General features: G+C 35.7%; 1 protein-coding gene across 4 annotated transcripts in view; it reads right to left on the reverse strand.

Moving 5' to 3' along the window:
• The window catches only part of Heph (polypyrimidine tract-binding protein 1 heph), a 739001-nt gene that overhangs the window by 477988 nt on the left and 237848 nt on the right, over nucleotides 1-23165 (reverse strand). The window lies entirely within an intron of this gene.

Raw genomic sequence — 23165 nt, forward strand, 5'->3', positions numbered from 1 at the left:
TGTAATAAACCTTTTTCTTTTTTCATAATAATTTATAATTTTGTATAATAAACCTATATTTTTGTAATAAACCTATTATACAATGCAAAGAAAAAATTACACTTTGAAATCTGTTTATGCGTGATTTTTGCACGGGTCAGAAATGATCCAGCTTTCGCCTCTACGAGATCCGTCATTCGAGAATTAAATTCGTTGTGAAAATTATTGCCCGAATGGAAACATTATTCGAGTTTCTAACTGAAATCGAAACATTTGTACGCGTTCATTATTTTTCACAGATTACTAATTCGAAAGGGATGCTCCGAAATAAAAGATTAATAAAATATCGCAACGGACGAGACGGCGAGGAAAAAGACAGAAGTTCAAGGTGCAATCTACGTGAAAAGAGTTACGAGTCTGCGGAGGATCCATAACAAGGAAGAAAATTCATGGCGAACCAGTCTCGGGAACGGAAATCCTTTTCTTCGACAACCCTCTCGCAAGTCCCAGGGATTAGCAAAGGATCGAAAACTCTGGTGATTTGTAGCCGACGGGCAAATAGATTCCCGGCGTCCCGAACTTCGTCGCCTCGAAAGAAAGAAGAAGATTGTTTGTGCAGTTAAACGTAGGAAACCCGTTTCGTGGTTTTCGCTTCCTAATTGACACGTTTGGTGGAACATTCGCCCAACTGATGCAACCGATATAATTGTTTGTTTATACACGTTTCGGTTTAGATATTTATACCATTTTATCATTGTCTTTAAGAAATCACTTTCACCAATTCGTTGGTCATTTTTCTTAGGGATTTCAATCAACAGCAATTTTTAAATCGTGACAACTGTTTATTATCCTAACATTGTGCTTCTTAGCCATACTCGATCAACGGTGATAAAACTATGATTATTTATTTTAATAACCGTTTGTTTATACACGTTACAGTTTCGGTATTTACACCATTTTATGATTGTCTTTAAGAAATCGGTTTCAACAACTCATTGTTGATCATTTTTCTTAGGGATTTCAATCAACAGCAATTTTTAAATCGTGACAACTGTTTATTATCCTAACATTGTGCTTCTTAGCCATACTCGATCAATGGTGATAAAACTATGATTATTTATTTTAATAACCGTTTGTTTATACACGTTACAGTTTCGGTATTTACACCATTTTATGATTGTCTTTAAGAAATCGGTTTCAACAACTCATTGTTGATCATTTTTCTTAGGGATTTCAATCAACAGCAATTTTTAAATCGTGACAACTGTTTATTATCGTAACATTGTGTTTCTTAGCCATACTCGATCAATGGTGATAAAACTATGATTATTTATTTTAATAACCGTTTGTTTATACACGTTACAGTTTCGGTATTTACACGATTTTACGATTGTCTTTAAGAAATCACTTTCACCAACTCGTTGATCATTTTTCTTAGGGATTTCAATCAACAGCAATTTTTAAATCGTGACAACTGTTTACTATTCTGACATTGTGCTTCTTGGAAATACTCGACCAACTAGTCTAGATTTGCGCAAATAGGTGAGGCTACGTTTCAGTAACAGCGCCATGCTGCATTTCACCCTTTATGCAATTTACATACTACCCACGAGTGGTTTTGATCAGTTTAGGTGCCAATGACGCACGAGTTGCCTGGATCTGGTTAGGTACGAGATTAAACTTCATTTGTTCTCGATCGTCTAATAAGAATATTAAATGAAAAATAATACAATAGAAGAACGTATATTGTTCTTTGAGTGGTTCTGAATAAAGAAAAGAGTCACGAGAGTACAAAGAAAAGGGGACAATTTTAAACGCGTACGCAAGTCCGTGTAGAATGTTCATGAATGTTCATTCGTGTTAAAAAAGTATGGGATTTCTGTCTCCTTGTTGGTCTGGAAACCGAAAGCTCGTTCACAATGGCTGCTCGTTTCTTCATATTTATATAGTCGAATTCATAAAAGCTGTGCCCGAATTGCATAGGAAATATTCCTCGCGTCCAGGCGTACCCTGGAATAACAAATTCGAAGACGACAAAAGACCGGTTCTTCGTGTAGTTCGTAATCGTAAAATACAACGCAGCTGAATTCTGTTGGCAAAATGCAAAGTTGAACGATGTTTCCGAGGAAAAGGAGTCGTTAAATCTCCGGCAACTTGGCAACGACTGATTTAAGAATGCGTCCCAGGGATTCGTGGAACCAGCCGGGTGTGTACATCCTTCGTTCCGACAATCGTGCCGAGCTTTGAGGAGGTAACGAGGATCGTCGGCCATCAGGCATCCCGAGGCGACGCCGAGCACCGAGGATGGAACGTTTAAGGAACTCGTAAACAGTGACCAAATAAACCCGCAGCAGCGCCACCGACTGAGATTAATGGAGGACGAGCAAACACGGCAGTTTGCTTAATTTTCGCGAGGTTAAGGAACGCGTCGGGAGTGAAATTGATTCGTCGCCTCGAGGGTTGCTCGATAACTTCGTTGGAAAAGGAAACAACAGTGTGCGTTCCAGTAATTAACAAATCCGCCGAACGATCGAATCCGCCATTTACTAGGTTCTTCGATAAGTTTTGTCGTTCGATAAAACTTCTCATAAATATGTCACTCGTATTATTTTGGATACCATGTATTAATAATAAGAACCCCTAGGTAGTAGCCTAAGTACGGTGAAGTGAGTGAACTTAGGCCTTTGATACAATTAGCGAGTGTCGTCCGATAGCTTTTAAGCAAAGTAAGTTTACGTAAGGATGACAACGATCCACGTTCAATCATGTCCAAAGATCTCATTTAATTTATCGAACTACATATTCCGACGTTTCAATTTCCGATTCTAATTTGTTATTATAATCAAACGCAGGTCGTCTAGAAATAGTGTTTCGACGTTTAGACAGAATTGTTACCGTTGACACTTGTGTTCATCCCACGAATTTTAGATACCAGTATCTGGTTTACGAATCAATAACATTTTTTTTATTTCAAACCTCCCAGGAGGATTTTTAGTTTCGAAAAATTGTAAAACGAAACTGAGAGTTATATTTATATTTTTTTTTTTTGAAAAAGACTACACTTTTCATTTGGTAACTACTTGGGAAAAAATTCGCAAAATTCTTTACCCATTTTTCGACGTCTCGGAGTGACGATTCCCCTTAAGTTCCAGAAAATATTGCCCAGCAAAACGTGCAAAATTTGCAATTCGTAATGGAGTGTCTTTAACCTGCAGCCTCGAGACACAGCCGAGTGATATTATGAGGGGTTGTTGATAACATCGTGAGAAGGGACGGATTTTAAAACAATTTTCAGGGGATTATTGCGACCATCGCTCACTCCAAAGGCATCCACGATTCGTAACGCACGCGAGATTTAAATATTTTCATTGCGTTCCGTGAAAATACATTATTTAAGGCGGTAGAGTAGAATTTCGATTATTGACCAGGAGCCTCGTTTGTCGCATTGTGCCGACAAGTGGATTTGGTTACTTTGCGACGAGTGAAGTTGAAAAGGAAAAGCAACGATTAATAGCAGTGATCGTGGATAATGGAGATGTACTATATAAGTGGAGCTCTTTCTCATTGGATCGATTATATTGATTTTCTTGCAGTGACCAAGCTTCCATAGCATTCTTATTGGAAGAATGAAAGAAAATGGTTGTTTGTTTTAAATTACTTTTTCTATAGAAAACTTTTAACAGTGGGAAATAATACACAATTAAGTAATGGTATTATATCTAAACGTTTCGACATCAATTTTAGCTCTCTTCGGTAAAATTGGATGTCTAAAATATAAAAAGAGAAAAGTTGTTAGAAAGTATAAGTGATCGATATATAGAATTTCTTACTGTTAAAGAAAATAAAAGGTAGGAATTCGATCTTTACCAATTCTATTTTCAATCAAAGTTGTGAGGTGGAAAATTTGTTTAAACGCGTGGAAACAATTACTAGACAAGAATGTTAACATTTCTTTTTTAAAGTTGATCATAATTAAGTTTGACTGAAACGTAAGTTTTTCTTTTTTAAAAAAGCGTAACTGTTTTAATTGAAAATTAAAAAGGCAAAAAAATATTTTATTTTGGTTTATAAGATGTCACGAATAAAACGCTTGTCTAAAAGGTATTCACTCAAACTTTCCAAAGTGCATAATACAAATAATGCAAATTAAAACTTTAGGATTTTTATAGAAAACTTATGGAAAAATTGAGCTCCTCGATAGAAGTAGTAAGTATTAAGAATGCTCGTTTTATTTATCAATTCGATCTGCATATATTTTGTTCTACGTTAATAAAAAATAAGACTCCAATTTAACATCGTAAAAAAAGTAGCTATAAATATATCTTGTATAATTGTTCGAGTCCAATTTTTTGGATTTACTCCATTATTATGATCTGTAAAATCTGCAATACGATGTTTAATAATTTACGTCTTTAAAAATTGGTATAGTTGTATGAAAATTGGTCGATATTTCGATAAATTTATGGTTTGTGAAACGAAAAAAAAGAAAAACGAATTCATTTCAACTAAACACTTAGAACGATCAATAGTGCAGTATAATAAAAATACACCATCGCAACGTATAAATTGACACATCAATCAGTGCACTATGAACTGTGAAAATAGTTTGATAGTTTTTATAAAACTATAATTTCTCCGGATGTTGAATTTGATACGTTAAATATTCAACGAGCTCGGTGTGGCAGACCATTGCAGTCGAAAAATATACTCCAAGAGAATTTATACTCATTTGTGTGTCCCGATTATGGAGCTAAAAAGAAAGACATACTAGATGTGTTGAAATTTATTTCTTCGCTTTATCGTAAATTTCTCCAAGCATTAAAAGTCTGTCCCATCGTAGAAAATGATGAAATCAACAACGAATGAATTTATCTAATATGTAATGTAAAATGTACTTGTAGTGTAATGAAAATATCATTCGTATAAGTTATGATTATGAATGACTTCACAAGTCACTTTTTTTATAAGGAAAGTGTATTACAATTCAGTGCAATAATGGTACTTCATTATTGTATTACTGTTAGTTTATTATTGAAAGAAATGTGTATTTTATTTTAAATTACACGACAATAATTATCATTTCTTCGCTCTTTTTTTAGAATAAAGCTACATTCTGTTCTTAATTTTTTGTAAGATATTACACACAAGTCCAATTTTTATGATATCAAGGAAAAGAACTTAGTTAACTTATCAACTAAGAAGTTCAATTGATTAGGGTTACGAACACCACACGTTCTCAAATCTTGAAAAAATCTTAAACATTTAGTATAGTCGATAAAGAGACATTATTTAATACGTACATGTATACATTAGATATTGATAATGTTTAGATACCCGATTCGAAATTACCATCCACAAAGAGTTAACAACGAAAAAAAGTTCTTATTTTAAATCTTAAAAATCATCTACGAATAACATCATCAACGTCCTTTTATTTTTCTAAAGATGGTACTACTGTTTGATGAACATTTTTGAAGTTTCACGTAGGTCTGTCATTCGTATATTTACAGTTGTTCAAAGTTGAAGTGCCGTAGTATTTTTTTTTACAATGGAAAAAACGAAAAAACTTATCGAACAACCTAGTATCGAAACAAAACAGCCTCTCCTTTTTCGAGAGACATTGGACGACGAAACATGAGAAAAATCGAGAGAGAAAGAGAGATTCGTTCTTGATCGAAGCTTAGAGCCGATAAACTGGAAGTCGATTAAATTACTGGTTATTTCCTTTGTCCTTTCTTTAGAATTTTCCATCAGAATGATATACTTATTTTCGGAGAATCGGAAACCAAAGTAGGAAAAATTATCGTCATGACGAAATCGCGGAACTTCCGGAGAAAAAAAAAGAAGTTGAGAATCAAACACGATGAAAACTCGAGGGATGAAATGGTGAGAACCGAATGATTAAATAAATATGAGAAAAGCTGAAATAAATAACAGAGAAGCTGTGGCATCGAAGGACTGGGAAATTGGGTAATGATTAAACATAGCATGTTATCAAAAGTTCGATCAATTCTCGCAATTTCGCTCGCAAATAATAACGGCTCGGCCGAGGCTAAGGCGCGTTAATTATAAAATTCGTATTAAAACTCTACATTGAGAGCTTGAATTCAATTTCTCCGCGTGCCCGTTCCAAAGCGGGCTGAAATTATGCGTTGCACTTTTTAAACTTGACACACGGTAATTTGGTCTCGTTAAAATTCGCGTATCAATGTGTATAACAGTGCCGAAAGTAATATCATTCGAGACGTCTTTCGAAGCCCCTGAAAAATGCGGGAAACGCGTAAGTAAACTTTCTCCGCCATGTTGCCATCAATCGCGTTGAAAATTTGATCGGATTGCATTTGACTACGAAAACGAAATACTTTCAGCGAGACGTTTACAGGAAACGTTTAATTGGTCCTAGAGTTGGATAATTTATTCTTCGATCGAATTCGTTTCCTTTTTTTCCCGTTTCGTGTTGTATGGACAATAGTTGAACAAGTACACGATCGTTTCAAAATGTTCAGTGGTAATATCAAGGTATAGTATGTCAGGAATAATTACAGATTTAGAAATTTAACGGTGGGTGGGAATATGAAAAACATTGTTAAACGTGTACCGAAAATATCTATGTACACGTATGCAAAGTGAAATATGAATATTACTACATTAATTAATGAGATATATTCTGCATACAATTTGCATTTATTTTCCATATTGGCGCACGTCATACATGTATAATCACAACAAAGAGTAATTTTAACCGCGATGATCCATGATTTTCTGCCAAGTAATTTTATTCCTCTGCGGTGCTACCGAGCTGATTCTTCAAATGTAAACAAAATTTCCACGTTCACGTTTGAAGTTGTAACTGTTCACTGGGTCAATCGTAACTTTAATTACAGAATTTTACCTTTGTTCTCAATAATGGTGTACAAGTATCGGAATTTCTATTTGTTTAGAACTCGTTTTAGAATCAATGAGACGAACAATGATAAAGTAAACGGAGAAAATAATCGATACGAAAAGAGCTTTCCAATAAAGTATTGGTACAGTTTACTCGGATGGACGATTTAAAAATGACTAAGAGAAAAATAACTAAAATTGCGTAATGCTTTTTGGGATACTTACTCTTGAACTAGAGCACTGTTCGAATAACTTGATACATTGGAATAAAGTTAAAAAGAGAAGAGTGAACTTGAAGAACTTGATTTACAATTTACATCACATTGTCCGAATGTTACACGTATTATATTCAGTGAATATTTGAATCTCGAAGTATTTGAATATTCGCACGTAGAAAAATTCGAGGCAGTTCTATTTCGAAAATACACTATAAAGTCACGTGTATACTTCGTGCGCCAAAAGTGTATATCTAACGATTAATGAACTACTCGTGGTACAATTAATCGACGATAATATTTTACACCTACTTTTTTGTTGTTTATTAATTTCTGTTTAATAGATAAGTTCATCTGTGTCTCCTAGATGCATTGACACATGCTTGAAAAACACAATAACGATTTTAATAACGTAAAACAATAATTGTAAATAAATTATGTGAAAATGTTTACTTCGTTTAGAACAGTATTTTTCGCTTTCAAATGGTAAAAGCGAGTCATTACGAAAGCAAAGTGGGTAGCCATTTTTGTCTCAAACTGAAGTGAAATAAGCCTTACGTAAACTATTTCTAGAAATTAACTACGTTCTTTGCAATACTCCAGTTTTTCACGACTCTACGCGAAGCAAATTTTATAAGTTTCTATCCTTTTTGTTCGATCAGGTGACTAAAGTCATCGCTGTTGGAAACGTTAATCGGATTGGTCGATACAGAAACAAAGGCTAACAAACAGGATGTTAAATTGCTGACCCTCTGCACTTTATGGAAACCGATGAAACCATATATTTTGGAAGTTACGTATAAAAAAATATAAACTATTGCTCGTAAGTTGGAGTATTCGAGTTTGGTGTGCAGATGCCATCGAAAGCAGTATAGATATAATTCCACACTTGAATTTGTTCCGTTCGAAAGTATATGTATATATATTTTGAAAGTTATGTATCGAAAAACGTAATCTATTGCTCGTGAGGTGAAGTGTTCGAGTTTGGTGTTCCAGATACATTTCGTGTTTACCCCATTCGAAAACAGTGTATTCTTCTATCGAAGATTTATGAAAAATGATTATTTATCGCTAGAAACAATGAGGTTAATACGTAGCATTCGTTAGTTGATAATAAATTTCGTATCGAAAAACGTAATCCATTACTCGTTCGGTGAAGTGTTCGAGTTTGGTGTTCCAGATACATTTCGTGTTTACCCCATTCGAAAACAGTGTATTCTTCTATCGAAGATTTATGAAAAATTATTATTTATCGCTAGAAACAATGAGGTTAATACGTAGCATTCGTCGGTTGATGATAAATTTATTAAACACGTTTCAGTTTAATAACAAGACATTCGTGTAGAAATCGATGCAGCGACCCAGTACTTTCTGCAGCCTCCCATTAGCCCGCGACCCATTGGAAATTCAACCGATCGGACAATAAGGGGTTAAACAGTTATTAAACTGTTCATTTCGCTACCCTTCGACGCGAGAGGATACAAACAGAGCGCACAGACACACGGGACCATGCTCCTGACCGCAGAACGAACACAAGGGTGGAAGAGTGTCCAGAACGCGGACCAGCCGACTGTGGGAAGGGGTCCGTATCGTTCAATCGCACCCTTAATTAGCGCACTCAATTAAGCACGCACAGCGAGTTCGCACGACAGACCGCGCAGCCGGCACAGCACGCCGAGTTTTTGCGTTCAAATTGCGTTAGAGGATCGAATTAACGGCAATTATACGACTGCTTCTCGAATTGTTTGTCGCGAGTGAACGAAATCGGGAAAGGAGGGACAAGCTAGCCGAATAGACACGAAAAAGTCACTCTTTCCATTCTTCAGGGACACGTTACACTCTTAGGAAGAATCTAGACTGAATTCTGTCAAAATTCTGCCCGACTGTTCTCTGTCGTACTGCCACCATGTTATTCTCGCCATTTTCTCGCGCGACTGGCTCGAAGACTCGGCGATACCTTTGATACGAGACACGAGAGTTTTTAGGTTTGCAGGATGGTCAACAAATAACGAATGCGTTTCTTTCTTCATCTTTAGGTTCGGTAACTTACCTTTTAGGGGTGAAAACTACCCTTCAGAATTTTGGCCTACCGATGTTATCTCTAATGCAATTGGAGATATTGTGAGCCTTTTAAACAAACCGTGTATCGTATTTTTGTGACATTGCATGACATTGTTACTGTGCATTGCAAGTATCAGTAGACAAAAATGAATAAGTCAGCCACGTGTAAACACAGTCATACGTGTTATGAGTGTGAGGATGACTTGTATCGTTTAAATTGAAAGTTTTGTAATTACTCGTTTTATATTTGTAATTGTCAACGCGTGTAAAATATTAATATATAAAAAAAAAGTGATTATACAGTTTAAGGGATTCAGCTTCGTGGAACTTGACCTTGAGGTATACTGCCAAGGATACTTTCTCGAGTAATCTCGAAAAGTTTTTAACCGATGCTCATTGTTCGTTAAAAAAATTTTAATAAAAGATGTTCGAAGAATATGGCATTTATTTTCAGGAGTGTTTTTCTTTATTTAATGAAAATGCAGTGAGTTAGGCCAGGTTAGCTTGTTTCTGCATGTCTTAAACTAAAACAATGCTTGCCCAAAAGTAAGCATGTTTGCTTGTTTCAAACTGACGTAACGTTTCTTGTACACTGAAATATAGTATACGTTCGACGGTCCTATGCACAGAAATAAATTGTTGAAAATAATCATTTTTTCTAGTTAACAACTTCTTATTTTGAAATTAGTAATGGGTAAAACTGAGATTACTCAGAAAAGTGTACTTGACAACATCTGTCAAGCTTAAGGTCATCGGAGCCGAGTTTCCTAAACTGTACAATCATGAACAAAATTTTTTCAACTTTTCAAAATTGTTGAAAACGACGTTGAGAAAAGTCACATTTCTACTTCTTTGTTTCTTGAATCTAGGTTCAAAGGTTCAAATTATCACTCGAAAAGCAGAAATTACTCTACACCAAACGTTTCAACGATAGGAAAATGAAATTGGAAAGAAAATAATGCACCGATGAACATTAAAATGTGATACAATCTCCCCACGTTTCGAGCATCGCGCTGATAAAAATCTCGATGACGCAAAACATCTAAATGTTCCAGATAAACAAATGCACAGGCAGATCGTGCCGTGGCGTCGGGGCATTTCAGAATTTACCAGAATTCACCATTACCAGAAATGTGAATTCGAGAGGGCTTTATACAATATAGCGGAAGATAGTAATGCGGCGATGCAACGAGGCAATACACGCTCCCTGAATCCAGCACGTGGCGCACTAAAATTGTACGAGGGATCCATTTTCCATTTGCCACTACCGGGACACCGCGATTTTACCATTTTCCAAGATCGTGCCAGTAACGTCTATTGAACGACACCGTATCGAGCCGGTAGTCCTCTTATTATCGTTTCACAGATATACGATCAAGCACGAGGAAGTGCTTTTCTATCGAAAGCCCTTGTTTTTTCACTATTTTTGTAGCGCCTGTTCGGTCAACGTTATCGTTTCGCGCAGTCATACGATATGCGTGCTTTCATGACGATTGCGAGAGAAAATTTTCACTAAATTCCAAATACACAATCGCCATCGCCATCTAAACTGCGGCTATACGCTCGAAATATTAATTCCAATGTCAATTCGGTTTAGGAACGATAGTGGTCGAAGATAACCGAAATATTATTATTAATAAGTCATAGGGTATTATATATAATATATATATACCCTATTATATATAATATATTATATATAATACCCTATGACTTATTATACATATATATATATATAGTCATACAGTGTTATATATCATATATAGTGATAGAGTATTATATAAAGTATACAATAAGTCACAAATTAATTATTAACAAGTTATAGAGCTCATCGTTTTGCGCAATTGTATGACGATTGTAAGAGAAAATTTTCACTAAACTCAAAATACACCTACATATACCTAATACACAAAATACACCTAAATACACACTTAATGCTTTGCCATCTAGAATTTGGACGTACGCTCAAAATACTAATTCCGATGTCAATTTAATTTAGGAACAATAGTGGTCGAAGATAACCCAAGTATAATTATTCAATGATAGAGTATAGAGTTCATGGACCAAATGTTGAAAATTCGATAGTTGGTAAATTCAAATGCTAAAGGAAGTGAAGGTTTTTACGAAGAATTATATATAGGCATGGAAGGTTGTAAGAGAATAAGAAAAGAAAAAACTGTACGCAAGAATGGAGTGTGAGAATATTGCATAGAGTCCTACTTTTGAAGAAATCAGCCGGTAAATATTCACATAGATCGTATATTGCGAACAGCTTCCAACGTCATCTAGTTGACACCATTTTGTCACACCTAAATCTCGAGAAATCGAATCTATATACAGGACGAGGCACGTAAAGCACAAAAAATAAACTATTCAAGTTCCAATTCCAAAAATAAAATATTAGAAATATTTGAAAAGTATTTCTTAATATTTCTAAACCTCGAAAATGTTACTGGGTGAAAATGGTGTATGTTTCAAATGACACATTTTCTAACAAATTAATCGTGGAAGAGTAAAGATGACGTAAACGTATCCTAGCAGATTTCGAGATTACTGTGTTTAATTTCGAATCTATAACTTTTGGAGGGTAGTTTTCACCCTTGAAAGGTGAGTTACCAAATCAAAAGAGAAAAACAAAAACGCGTTCACTATTTTTTGGCCATCCTACATACTTCCTAACGTATACAATTACAGTTAATATTCGGTCGAGCGAAGTGTTCTCGATCGCTCGAGGTGGATGCAAAGTCAACCAAATTGGAGTATTATAAATAAAGTTTTCGTTTCACAACACAAGTTCCATTCCTATAAAGAAACAAAAAGAAATTCCATTTTCTGTTCACAGTTTGTATAACTTTCCTGAAAATCGAAATTAACATTGGGCGAAACAACGAAACCAAAATAACGTTTTCACCTTAACACTAGATTTACCAACCAGTCAGAATGACTGGTTGCAACTGTTTTCACAAAGAAATTTATTTTCAATTCCATAGAATATTTCCAAAAGAAGTTACGACTTATTTTATTCTACACGTATAATCGATCTCATAAGTTCCTCTTTGCCCTCAATCGTCGATTTTCCTGAGACACGTACGAGGAATACCTTAATGTATCAAGATCAATCGGTAGTTCCGGTGTTAAAATCAGCTCACGCTGTCCTGAACATGAACGTAGCCCGCGAATCGCGAACCTCTATTTGTGAAACCGTTCGCGCGGCATCTCATTATCGCGGGAACGTGATAAAAACTTTCGAATTAACCTGGCAAAGAGCTGTCACCCTGTGCGCGGAGTGACGCGTCAAAGAAAGAGGGATCGTTATTCGAAACGAGAGACATCATTAGACACATTTCAACGGGGAATCTCGGTGAGCGATGGGATTGCGACACCCAGTATATAAACTGTTTTCCGTGGACTTGAATGCTTCGACTTTCGATCCACAGACTCTGAGAGGATTCTCCCTCCCATTTTTCACTCCTCCGCAGCCACCGTACGGTGATCGAACGGTTCTTTATCGGGCAACGATTCCACTGGCCAGAAATTCGCGATGAAAATATTCATCGGGCTGGACATTAATTTTTCATTCATTCGTCTTTTCAGCGTACGAGATCCCGTGTATCGTTCGTCGTTTATTCGCGATAACGCGAATTCTAATATGGACTGAACGTAATAGGTTGCTCGATAAGTTTTCTCGTTAATACGATAAGAAATGGTGATATTAGGTTCATCATTTTATTTCTCTAAGGATGTTACTACCGTTTGATGAACATTCGCAAAGTTTCACGTGGAGACGACGAAACTTATCGAACAATCTAATATTTTTGAGACGAGGAAATATTTTACACGATACTTCTTATTTTCGAGTGACAACATTTACACCGAATTTGAGTATACCATTTCACCATTGTTTATGTTTGATCGTTCGTCTCGAGCAATCTTGTTGATCTGGTCTCTAGGTCAAAGTCGTTATTATCCGTCTACGAAAAGAAGGCACAGCGTGTTTACATCCTCGCTCCGGCTATAGTCTAGGCTCTAATCTCTAATTAAAACAAGTATAACTTTTATGATATGTAATATAAGAAAGTAAGTAAAGATTAGGCTTATTTTCATTTTAGTATGACTTGTTCTGGTGTAAATTGTAATTATATAGAATTTATCTGAATTTATCTAGACAGAAATGAGTATAAGCGGAGTTATATTATTTTTAATAAGTACAAATTAGTTCTTTTCGCTGTAAATCATTTTCAAAATATTAATAATTATTGCAGATATAAAATTGAACTTATTTTTCCATTACGAGAAATTTATCCAACCAGTAATAGTGTTTAAATAGAAACGAAATCATTCTGTTTCATAATAGCTAATATTTGATTATAACAACGGACTATGGACGGATAATACTTATCCTTCTACATTCAAACTCAAATTCACGGTCCTGATTTTATCATTTAAAAGAGAATCAGTGTACGTTCATTTATTTTCTCGTCTAGAAGTCTCGTGCTAATCGTGGAAAAATTCTCAAAGACTCGGCAATAATTTCTTTTCAAATCTAAGTAAGAATATAACACATAAATTGTTTATGTGAAAATACACTAACTGAATTCTTTCCTTCGTAACAGAATCACAGTCAATCTTACAACTGTTTTTATTTACACAATAAATCAGAAGATTACTTTAGTTTCACTAGCTTTCTTTCCCTCCCTTATTATTAATTCATCGATTCAGTCATAATCAGGAGTGTAATCGTTCGTGATTAACAATTCACGAGGTAATCGTGTCCGATGATTACATTCGTTTCGATCGTTTGCATTATTCATTAATCATGATTACTGATTAGTCACTGATCATAATCATAATCGTTAGTCATTAATCAAATCACATATTTCCCATTACTATTACCGAAGCCGTAAGTAAGAATGTTCTTGTATGCGAGATTAAATTTCAAGCACTAATAAAAATAAAATTTTTAATATTTCACATTGTATCTTTGTGACAGTATTGGTAATAAATTGACGATATATTCCCGATGAAAATGAGTTCAAACACGATCACATTTCTACTATTTCTTAATTAGATGATCTTCAAATGGGGTTCGAATTTTATGTAAAACAATAATCCAAATGATGTTATGTGCGCTTATTCTAGCCGGAAGAACCGTGCCAATCGATTGATAATACTTTCGCGAAGTTTTCATTTTATATAAATAAAAACAATTGAATTTTTATTATTGGATAAATCCTAAATTTTGCCTTATCGCTCTCGCTTGTAAATTATTGCTCAGATGCGGATAATCTGATACTCACACGCTACTGTTCTATCTCTTTCGTTCCAGGTGTATCCTTTCACTATCCTTGTCAAGTAATATACACGTGGGCGAGCTTCAGCCCGAGACGAGAAAGGTTATTTTTTGGAATAAAAACGCTACCTCTTCTTCGTAACTTGACAGGTTTGGTTCGCGGTCAGTTAGCGAGGTACTACTGAACAATGATCACTAAAATATATCAATGCAGCAAAAATATACCTATCGTTCGAAATATAAATGGGAAGGTGAGGTTGAAAAACAGCAATTCACATACATTATACTCTTCTGTGCTCCTTTTCTGTTATATTTTTAGGAACTTTAATTCATTATGTTTATATGTAAATTTTACTTCTTACATGGATAAATTCCATAAATAACAGAATCTTCATAGACGATCTGAACTACTTTAGAGATAATTATTAACTATCGTTCGAGATTTTTGAGACGTCGATAAAAATCTCAATATAGTTAATTATCTTCTAATTCGTCTCTAAATTAATAAAATTAATATATCAGATTAATGGACTTTAATTAATTTATAATTAATTTTTAATTTATAAATTACTTGAAGTATTATATTTTACTATGGTAAATAAACAAATTAATAGGAACTAGTGTACTTACAAATTCTATCTATATGATAATTATAGTTTAAAATGGTTGTTTTTCTTATACCGTCGTTGAGACACCTCGACTGGTGTTGGTATTGTACTAATAATTTAATATTTGAACATTTTACAGCTATTTGAATGTTACGAAGAAATTTCAAATTATTAAATATTCGAATATCATTGTTCAAGTATTGTTGTTTAAATAATAAATTATTTACATGTTTGCATTAGGGTGTGGACTACTTATCGAATTTTTTATATCGCACTATTTACGAACATCCGTTAAGCGATCGAATATTTGAATGTAGTAGAATTCAATATGTAATCTCAGGGCTAATCTTCGATTACTTAATGCCGTGAGAATTCGTTTGTTATGTTTCTATGTGAATGTTAGGATATTTTCGAAACAATGGGCAATGGTATCATTATTTTGGAATTTAATGTTTTTAATCAAATTTTGAACATTCTCTCGATTTATTTGCGCGTTGTTGGTAATTTTTGAGCCAATATCTAGCGTAAGTACATATATCACGTTTTACGAGCACAATGAATTAATGATATCTATCCCTGAAGTATGCTTCATTCACCCTGTACGTTGCTTATCTCCATTGCTGTTCAAACTCAATATTTTATTATTATTATTATTATAAATTTACAATATTTATATTTGTAATACTTGTGCGTGTACATTATGCGATGAGTCTATGTGAAAATAAATTAATCGAGGTAATCATTTTAATCATTTGAAATGTCCAACAGGATAGAATTTTAATAAATTCCACTCAAGAAATAGTAGTCTACGTTATCGCATTGATTATCATAATATACATATATGTTTTACGGTCAACGTTTTAAGAAATAAAGCTCGTCGTATTAAAATTAGTAATGTTGAAAGTAGTCGTGATTATTCTCCTTGAATTTAGTTTCTTTTAAAACTATTAAAAACGACCATAAACACTTAAACGATTGAGAACGTCGTAAAACAGAAATAATAAATGCTTTCTTACGACTATATTCAACGGTACTGATCTCCTCTTCTACTCAAATGATCAAATAAGATGAATTTCGCTAACGATAAATCACAATCCTATATAGACACACCCTTTGTGTATTTTTCAAGGAGACACCACACCGACAGTCCAAATAGTTGAAGCACAGAATGTGCAAACGTTTTGTTAAGCCCGTAGAATTTTATCATTTTTCCAGATGCACCCGACCGAGAGGAGTTACGCAGTTTTTGCCCGAGGTTCGTCGTCATGCGAATTTGAATGGATTGCGTTCCAATGTTTGCCCTTTCCCCCTACGTATACTCTATATATCGTGTGCCCTTCGAATCGCATAAAAGCACCGGCTGGGTTTCCATTAGTTTAATTACAGACAAGGTCGTGGTCGGTGGTAGAACATCGTTGCAGATGTAGGTAGTTTGAAGCACGAGCCACGAGTTTAATTCCACGGAAAAGGTAAATCAGACCTTACGAGACATCAGCCAACGACGAAAACGTGTCTCGGACAGACACTACAGCAATCGGATCGGATCGGTGGACACTGTCGGTAAATAACTTTGAAAATTTATTAAGAAAATGGGAAACGCGAGAAGAGAGAATATTATTTTAATCGAGTGAGCTTTGAGATTAAAATAAGATTCGATATGTGGTATTGTATATGGACCAGAATAATCAGATCGGTGGACACTGTCGGTAAATAACTTTCAAAATTTATTAAGAAAATGGGAAACGCGAGAAGAGAGAATATTATTTTAATCGAGTGAGCTTTGAGATTAAAATAAGATTCGATATGTGGTATTGTATATGGACCAGAATAATCAGATCGGTGGACACTGTCGGTAAATAACTTTCAAAATTTATTAAGAAAATGGGAAACGCGAGAAGAGAGAATATTATTTTAATCGAGTGAGCTTTGAGATTAAAATAATGAGATTCGATATGTGGTATTGTATCTGGACCAGAATGCCAGGCCTCGATATTCTTTTCCGAACAACTTTTACTTTCTGCAAGGAAAACTAAAAGAATGGTCTTATCCATGTCAGATTAAAACTATGTATAAGAATTAAAATACATATAAATTGTTACCAATGACAGTTTTAGCAATTCTTATTTACCAAACTCTACTATGTTTATTGTCGAGTGTATTAAGACTTTGAAGACTACTCAACGACACGAAAAGCGCAACTGACTATAACTGATAGTTGTATTAGAGTATCACCTGTTGTTCATCGTTACCGATTACTTTCAACTGACATTCCTTCGTATCAACTTCCATCGCTCGTTATCGAACAGTACACTGCTATTGATCATTGTTAACTGTCGCTTCTTCTTACTGATCGTCGTTGAATGTCAATCACTACTGACAGATGTTAACACCGGGGACAAATGTTATCCAAAGCAATTAAGAATGATCTCTACTGTTGTAAGCTTACTCGCTGCTATTAGGTGCGATGTACTCATTGAAAATAATAAATTGAATGACGAAAAGATAAAAGTTCTTCTTCGTCAACTCTTGCAACCAACTGCTATCTTACATTCGTCATGTTGCAAAATGTATCGAACAGTTTCCTAGTTGGGCGTTAAGAAACGTATTAAGCGAACGAGACACTTCTTACGTAGAAATGTTTCGTGTTTTGGTAACCACAGACTAAGCGGGACATTTTTATATCGATAGGTTTCTTCTATTGAAACGTGTTCGCATTTCTATAGGGAAACGCTCGTTGAATACACGTACGAAGATCTTGCGAAGTGCATGGTAACTTTCAAGCAAACGTGCTTCCGATTTCCACGAAGTGCGTGCCAGTCTCGGTTATCTGAAATCAACTCTTTGTCCAAAGCTTGGCTCTTCCTTTTCTAGGCAAGTGCGCGTGTGAATCGAGTAAATGGAAAGTCTGAACCGAACGCTATCTAATACCACCTTACCTAATCCTGGCGTAAGTTCTACAAGTATATTGGATTGTTGTAGAGAAGAAAAGAAACATTATTATTCTTCACTGATCAGAATTTACTTGTAACTGTTAACAACAAGAAAAACTAGTAGTATTATTAAAAATGGTCACCTTTTGCAGGGATGCAGCGTTGCAAACTTTTGTCAGGGCATTCCTCGAACTACCCAGTTTCATGAGGAGTCTTTTAGATCGTATTCTCCTGCTTTGATCACCGTTTGCAACTAAGTGGATTTAGATCCGAATCTACCAGAGAACTGATTTACAAATAAAATGAACTCTGAAATATTGTCTCTTTGGTTGTACTTAATTTGTGAGCTGAATCGAATTCTTGTTAAAAAACTCACCTAGGCCTTTAGAAAAGAAGTTTATCGCACCTTTCAGGGCACACCTTGTTGGTGAACTTTAATTCTTTTTCCGCAGAAAACAAAGACGCGTTACACTTTTATGAGATTTCCATGAAATAATTTAGGTTTCTGGTAGGCTAAATACGAATCCACTTAAAAACAATAATCAATTATACCTTGACAAAGCTAACTTCTGTAATCGACAGCTTTGTAGTCATTCGCTCTACCGACTTACCCAAAACTTGCTCTGTTAAAAGATTTAAATAATTCATTTACTGTGTGCGTATGAAACTTCACGTGAAAATATCTCGAAAAGAAAGGCTCATTTTGAAGAAACCTATTAGGATTTTTTGATACTAGGTATGTACTATAACTACTACCGTTTCAAAAGCGATTCCCACTACCGTAAGCTCCCCTTGTAAGTACAGTGATCCGAACACCCATGATACTAGGAAGGCTGAACAATGAGAATGATGGAAGAGACAGGAAAGGGGGCAGAAGGGGAGTGCATTTCACCTTGGGCCTGCTAGTGTCATTCGTAAGACTGTCTACCGAACTTCACCCGTGGATGGGGATATTTTAAAGCAGCGTTAAAACACTGTCTGCTGTTTATCTACATCCCATGCGACGAGATGAACACAGGGGTCCATTAATTCTTGCCGTTTGAAGGGCATACGACACGCCAAACGCATTCCCTTGTCTTTCTGAGCAAGCTTCTATAGTGTCTCCCTCTTGAAACGCTAGATGACACGTATCGTTGTGTTTTCAAAACAAATTCGACGATACATGTAACCTAACGTGACCGGTTGAATGAATTGCTGTGAAATGATAATGTTGCGACAATTGCGACATGATGTTTACAGTTTAAAATAAATTAACAATCAAAGAATTGTGTATTGAATATTAATCATTGCGCTTTAAAAATGAATTGTAACCCACATACACGCATACACGAAGTACGAACTGTTACTACGTTAATTTCACAACAGAATCTAATTAATCACAGCACTTTCAGAATTCATTCCGATGTATGTGTTCATTGAATCGATAAACTGTTATAAATCGTGAAGAACGCCATTTAGGTGTACAAATGTACGTATAAATTCGAAACGTGTGAATGTTATTCTTTCATAATTTTCTCAAGCAGCTGCTTCAAGAAGATTCACACAAAGCGCGAAGTCGTACCTAAGTGTGGCCCACACTTTTTCATAATAAGTAAATTCTGACCAAAATCCACAAAATGGTGTTGGATGGCCGTCGACTGAAAGTGCACGAGCTAGCAGACACGGTAGGCATATCGAAAAGTGCTGTATATCGCGTATCGACTGAAAATTTCGACACGAGAAAGCTGTGTGCAAAATAGATGCAACAATTACTCAGAATGGAACAAGAACAGCGTTGCGAAGATGTTTCGATCGAGTGTTTGGCGAGGTTTGACAGCAATAAAGCAGAGTTTTTGCGATTCATAACCATGGATGAAACACGGATCCATCGCTTCACATCTGAGACGAAGGAACAGTCGAAACAATGAACTGAAAAGGGGACTCCAAAGAAGGCGAAAATAGTTCCGTCAGCAGGCAAGCTCATGGCGTTAGTTTTCTGGGATGAGTGTGACTTCCAACGCCTAAATGACATCAAACCGCATAGCTGCACTGAATGAATGTGTTCTCCTTAAGTCACAGTCCACCATCCAATTTATTTAATGGTACAAGGGTAGTCACAGAAGTACCCGATCTAACGTATAGATGATGCTAGCTGTTTGAAAAGAATAACTAAGGGAGAAAGTATCGACAGTATAAAGCTTAAGTTTGAAGGTTGACGACACTACGTTGTTTAGTATTTGTTTGGCAGCTATCAATAGTAAACGCTCTCGGTGAATTTGTAAACATGGAAAAATTGCTCATCGTTATGCGATACAATACTTTTTTTTCGAAAGGCCTCGTTCCAACCGATATCAAAGCAGAGCTAGATTCTACTCTGGGAGAGTCTGCCCCTTCGTTTGCAACTGTAAAGTATTGAATGGCAGAGTTTAAACGAGGCCGTACCAACTCTCGAGACGAACATGACAGTGGTCGACCAAATGAGGTAACTACGCCTGAAATGAAGATAAAAATACACAAAATGGTATTGGGTGACCATCGACTGAAAGTGCACGAGCCAGAAGACACGGTAGGCATATCGAAAAGTGCTGTCAATCGCATATTGACTGAAAATTTGAATACGAGAAAGCTGTGCGCAAGATAGGTGCCACGATTACTCACAATAGAACAAAAACAGAGTCGCGAGGATGTTTCGATCGAGTATTTCACGAGGTTTCGCAGCAATACAGTTGAGTTTTTGCATCGATTCGTAATCATGGATGAAACATGAGTCTATCGCTTCACACTTGAGACGAATGAACAGTCGAAACAATGGACCGAAAGGGAAAAAGTGGCTCCAAAGAAGACGAAGACAGTTCCATCTGCAGGCAAGGTCATGACGTCAGTGTTTTGGGATGCACGTAGGATAATTTTCATCGATTATCTTCAGAAAGAAAAAATAATCAACGATGAGTATTATGCGAACTTATTGCAGCGTATGAGCGATGCAATCGAGAAAAAACGGCATCATTTGGCGACAAGGAAGGTTTCGTTTCATCGAGACAATGCACCAGTTCACACATCCGTTAACGCGATGGCCAAAATCAATGAGTTACAGTACGAATTATTTCCTCGCGCACTCTATTCGCTAGATTTAGCCCCCTTGGATTATTTTCTGTTTCCAAACTTGACAAAATGACTCGGTGGTAAAAGATTTGCCAACAACGAAAAGGTTGAGTCTGCGGTTGATGGCTATTCTACAGAGCTCGATGGTTCTCATTCTAAATAGGGTGTCGAAGCTACTGAACATCATTGGGAAATGTGTATCGATCTAAAAGTGGGCTGTGTAGAGAAATAAAGACACTTTTTCTCCAAATTTGTCGCGTTTTCTTCGTTAGGTCGGGTACTTCTGGGACCGCCTTCGTAAATCAGTCTTCCGGTCAGCAATGCAATTAAAAGAACCGGTGCGCATTTAAAACGAACAGCGGTGTTGTAAAGCTCTCCTCGGCAGGAAGGAGGATGGAGAAGCTGGAGGCTCATAGAGGCTGCGGCAGTGCTGTTAATGGGTGATCGCGATGGTTGGAGCGACTCCGCGAGCGGAGGTTCACCGCCTGAAATCCACCACCTAGGTGGACGGTCGAACAAAGCGGAAAGCTTCGGCGTACAAACAGCACTGGCCCCGTGTTGCTGCAAGTGCCGCGAAACTTTAACAATGGTTATTGTTTCGACCGGCTCTGTAACTGGCCTAATAAAATAGCGGAAGCCCATGCTAGGAATGGCTGAAAAAAGCCGACGGAGGAAAAATCGGCTGCCGCCTGGCTGGGGATACAATGATAACGAGAACTTCGAGGCGAGAGAGCTCGAAACTGCGCCTATGGCTCGTTATCGTTTCGAATGCTCTTTCTGATGTTTTATACGGAAGGTGCTTTTTTTAATGGCACTAGCCATAGGAAATTGCCTAATGGTTGAACTGGGCGGGGTTTTAGAGGAGCTGTAAAATATTCGATTGCTCGATAGTTTTCTCCATGGAGTCTTTTTTTTTTGTTTTCTCACGCCGAGTCTGAATATTCAGGGATTTTACACTAATCGGTGCAAGTATAACGAATTCTTTCGTTCCGGTGGTGGTTCTGAATTTTCGCGCTGTCAAATAATCAGTAATAAGGTGCAGTATGACGAAATAAAGATTCATTATTTTCGTTAAAAATACCCGTTGATAAATTTGTTTTTACTTAAAAATACAAGGTCGAATATTTTTATCGTTACGTATGCCACTCGACGGGAGAATATAATGTCCAAAAGGAATCTTCGTAAACGACACCATTTCCTCGTAAAAGATTATTCAAACTTTGAGTAATTTGATTCTGTTGAGTAGCACATAAGAGAGGGTCATATCACTTTTATAAAGAGTAATAGAAGAAGGATGTAGAGAAACGTATTACGTTGTCTGTATATGCAACTGCGTTGCTTCCTTTTTATCAGAATCATTTTTTTTTTTACACGAATCAATCTTTCACCTTGTTCCGATTGCAAAAGTATTGGGAAACACATATGAAAAATAAACGATTTACGATGAAAAATTAGTGATCAAGTGTTTAGAAACATATGACAATGAAACGTTTGAGTATATTTAGAAATAAATGATACACGTAATTCGAAAATTAATAATATAGTTTACATGGTATTTATAAATTTTTAAATTTCTCAAATATCTCGCAAAGTAATTATAAATTGTTAAACTACGTTAAAGTTGTTTAATTCGAGACTAATTTTTAAAAAAATCATAACTTTCCATTAAAGACGCTTTTATTAAAATTAGATACACGTACATTTGAAACTGAAATATACTCTTTTATAACTATTGGAAAATGTAGTAAAACTCTGTTTTTTTTTTTTTAGAGTAAAATAAAAACTAAATATGTACCAATACACAGATTTGAAAAATGGTTTCACAATACGAAGCCCAGTTTGTTTGTTTCTGAAATTTATTTTTTTATTTTTCTTCCACATATTGGATATATAAAATCTATTTATTTAGTATTCGTACATCTATCGGTAACATTTAACCCATTGTTTACCACGTACATCTAAAGAATTCAGGGACCTATGCAAAACAAACACTCTGTACAATGTGGCAAGAAGACAGACAGTGGAGACATAATTTTCTCTAAGTTTGTCATTCACTTGTATATTTCGTGTATGCGAATAATCACGATCTAGAAATAATAACACCGGATCGGATGAAATT

This window comes from Ptiloglossa arizonensis, chromosome 2 (assembly GCF_051014685.1).
Source record: "Ptiloglossa arizonensis isolate GNS036 chromosome 2, iyPtiAriz1_principal, whole genome shotgun sequence".
Classification (NCBI taxonomy): Eukaryota; Metazoa; Arthropoda; class Insecta; order Hymenoptera; family Colletidae; genus Ptiloglossa; species Ptiloglossa arizonensis.